We start from the raw sequence: 2,500 nt of genomic DNA on the forward strand, positions 1-2,500 counted from the left end.
CCTGGTTAGTATTTGGATGGGAGACCGCCTGGGAATACCAGGTGCTGTAAGCTTTTTATGGTTTCTGCTCTTGCCTGACAGCAAAGGGCGCTGTTTGACACTTTTTGCCAGAGTCTAGTTTGGCCTGCGTTGCCTTCAAATAGGATCTTTTCAGTTGATCTTGCAGCTTACGGCCAAACTACCCTGAAAACGCCCGATCTCGGACGCTAAGCAGGGGCGGGCCTGGTTAGTACTTGGATGGGAGACCGTCTGGGAATACCAGGTGCTGTAAGCTTTTTATGGTTTCTGTTCTTGCCTGACAGCAAAGGGCGCTGTTTGACACTTTTTGCCAGCGTCTAGTTTGGCCTGCGTCACCTTCAAATAGGATCTTTTCAGTTGACCTGGCAGCTTGCGGCCATACTACCCTGAAAACGCCCGATCTCGTCAGATCTCGGAAGCTAAGCAGGGGCGGGCCTGGTTAGTACTTGGATGGGAGACCGCCTGGGAATACCAGGTGCTGAAAGCTTTTTATGGTTTCTGCTCTTGCCTGACAGCAGAGGGCGCTGTTTGACACTTTTTGCTGGAGTCTAGTTTGGCCTGCGTCACCTTCAAATAGGATCTTTTCAGTTGACCTGGCAGCTTACGGACATACTACCCTTAAAACGCCTGATCTCGTCCGATCTCGGAAGCTAAGCAGGGGCTGGCCTGGTTAGTACTTGGATGGGAGACCGCCTGGGAATACCAGGTGCTGTAAGCTTTTTATGGTTTCTGCTCTTGCCTGACAGCAGAGGGCGCTGTTTGACACTTTTTGCTGGAGTCTAGTTTGGCCTGCGTCACCTTCAAATAGGATCTTTTCAGTTCACCTGGCAGCTTACGGCCATACTACCCTGAAATCGCCCGATCTCGGAAGCTAAGCAGGGGCGGGCCTGGTTAGTATTTGGATGGGAGACCGCCTGGGAATACCAGGTGCTGTAAGCTTTTTATGGTTTCTGCTCTTGCCTGACAGCAAAGGGCGCTGTTTGACACTTTTTGCCAGAGTCTAGTTTGGCCTGCGTTGCCTTCAAATAGGATCTTTTCAGTTGATCTTGCAGCTTACGGCCAAACTACCCTGAAAACGCCCGATCTCGGACGCTAAGCAGGGGCGGGCCTGGTTAGTACTTGGATGGGAGACCGTCTGGGAATACCAGGTGCTGTAAGCTTTTCATGGTTTCTGTTCTTGCCTGACAGCAAAGGGCGCTGTTTGACACTTTTTGCCAGCGTCTAGTTTGGCCTGCGTCACCTTCAAATAGGATCTTTTCAGTTGACCTGGCAGCTTGCGGCCATACTACCCTGAAAACGCCCGATCTCGTCAGATCTCGGAAGCTAAGCAGGGGCGGGCCTGGTTAGTACTTGGATGGGAGACCGCCTGGGAATACCAGGTGCTGAAAGCTTTTTATGGTTTCTGCTCTTGCCTGACAGCAGAGGGTGCTGTTTGACACTTTTTGCTGGAGTCTAGTTTGGCCTGCGTCACCTTCAAATAGGATCTTTTCAGTTGACCTGGCAGCTTACGGACATACTACCCTTAAAACGCCTGATCTCGTCCGATCTCGGAAGCTAAGCAGGGGCTGGCCTGGTTAGTACTTGGATGGGAGACCGCCTGGGAATACCAGGTGCTGTAAGCTTTTTATGGTTTCTGCTCTTGCCTGACAGCAGAGGGCGCTGTTTGACACTTTTTGCTGGAGTCTAGTTTGGCCTGCGTCACCTTCAAATAGGATCTTTTCAGTTCACCTGGCAGCTTACGGCCATACTACCCTGAAAACGCCCGATCTCGGAAGCTAAGCAGGGGCGGGCCTGGTTAGTACTTGGATGGGAGACCGCCTGGGAATACCAGGTGCTGTAAGCTTTTTATGGTTTCTGCTCTTGCCTGACAGCAAAGGGCGCTGTTTGACACTTTTTGCCAGAGTCTAGTTTGGCCTGCGTCGCCTTCAAATAGGATCTTTTCAGTTGATCTTGCAGCTTACGGCCATACTATCCTGAAAAAGCCCGATCTCGTCCGATCTCGGAAGCTAAGCAGGGGCGGGCCTGGTTAGTACTTGGATGGGAGACCGCCTGGGAATACCAGGTGCTGTAAGCTTTATATGGTTTCTGCTCTTGCCTGACAGCAGAGGGCGCTGTTTGACACTTTTTGCTGGAGTCTAGTTTGGCCTGCGTCACCTTCAAATAGGATCTTTTCAGTTCACCTGGCATCTTACGGCCATACTACCCTGAAAACGCCCGATCTCGGAAGCTAAGTAGGGGCGGGCCTGGTTAGTACTTGGATGGGAGACCGCCTGGGAATACCAGGTGCTGTAAGCTTTTTATGGTTTCTGCGCTTGCCTGACAGCAAAGGGCGCTGTTTGACAATTTTTGCCAGAGTCTAGTTTGGCCTGCGTCGCCTTCAAATAGGATCTTTTCAGTTGACCTCGCAGCTTACGGCCATACTACCCTGAAAACGCCCGATCTCGTCCGATCTCGGAAGCTAAGCAGGGGCGGGCCTGGTTAG

General features: G+C 51.7%; 6 non-coding genes and 6 pseudogenes across 6 annotated transcripts in view; all 12 read left to right on the top strand.

The window, feature by feature from the left end:
• Positions 1-53, top strand: part of LOC131113073 (5S ribosomal RNA) — a 109-nt pseudogene extending 56 nt beyond the window's left edge.
• A 112-nt stretch (positions 54-165) lies between these two features.
• On the top strand, positions 166-274 carry LOC131113749 (5S ribosomal RNA; annotated as a pseudogene).
• A 112-nt stretch (positions 275-386) lies between these two features.
• On the top strand, positions 387-505 carry LOC131116865 (5S ribosomal RNA). Its single transcript, XR_009124100.1, has one exon. It is a non-coding gene; the product is annotated as a 5S ribosomal RNA (ribosomal RNA).
• Positions 506-617: 112 nt separating this feature from the next.
• LOC131118702 (5S ribosomal RNA) lies at positions 618-736 on the top strand. The gene has a single exon (XR_009125858.1). It is a non-coding gene; the product is annotated as a 5S ribosomal RNA (ribosomal RNA).
• Positions 737-848: 112 nt separating this feature from the next.
• On the top strand, positions 849-957 carry LOC131113074 (5S ribosomal RNA; annotated as a pseudogene).
• A 112-nt stretch (positions 958-1,069) lies between these two features.
• LOC131113751 (5S ribosomal RNA) lies at positions 1,070-1,178 on the top strand (annotated as a pseudogene).
• A 112-nt stretch (positions 1,179-1,290) lies between these two features.
• On the top strand, positions 1,291-1,409 carry LOC131116866 (5S ribosomal RNA). Its single transcript, XR_009124101.1, has one exon. It is a non-coding gene; the product is annotated as a 5S ribosomal RNA (ribosomal RNA).
• Positions 1,410-1,521: 112 nt separating this feature from the next.
• Positions 1,522-1,640, top strand: LOC131118703 (5S ribosomal RNA). The gene has a single exon (XR_009125859.1). It is a non-coding gene; the product is annotated as a 5S ribosomal RNA (ribosomal RNA).
• Positions 1,641-1,752: 112 nt separating this feature from the next.
• On the top strand, positions 1,753-1,861 carry LOC131111699 (5S ribosomal RNA; annotated as a pseudogene).
• A 112-nt stretch (positions 1,862-1,973) lies between these two features.
• Positions 1,974-2,092, top strand: LOC131117344 (5S ribosomal RNA). The gene has a single exon (XR_009124565.1). It is a non-coding gene; the product is annotated as a 5S ribosomal RNA (ribosomal RNA).
• A 112-nt stretch (positions 2,093-2,204) lies between these two features.
• LOC131113106 (5S ribosomal RNA) lies at positions 2,205-2,313 on the top strand (annotated as a pseudogene).
• A 112-nt stretch (positions 2,314-2,425) lies between these two features.
• The window catches only part of LOC131114380 (5S ribosomal RNA), a 119-nt gene continuing 44 nt past the window's right edge, over positions 2,426-2,500 (top strand). Inside the window, exon 1 of the ribosomal RNA XR_009121692.1 lies at positions 2,426-2,500. This exon is cut by the window's right edge and continues 44 nt beyond it. This is a non-coding gene — a ribosomal RNA (5S ribosomal RNA).

The sequence above is a fragment of the Doryrhamphus excisus genome, unplaced genomic scaffold, assembly GCF_030265055.1.
Source record: "Doryrhamphus excisus isolate RoL2022-K1 unplaced genomic scaffold, RoL_Dexc_1.0 HiC_scaffold_25, whole genome shotgun sequence".
NCBI lineage: Eukaryota > Metazoa > Chordata > Actinopteri > Syngnathiformes > Syngnathidae > Doryrhamphus > Doryrhamphus excisus.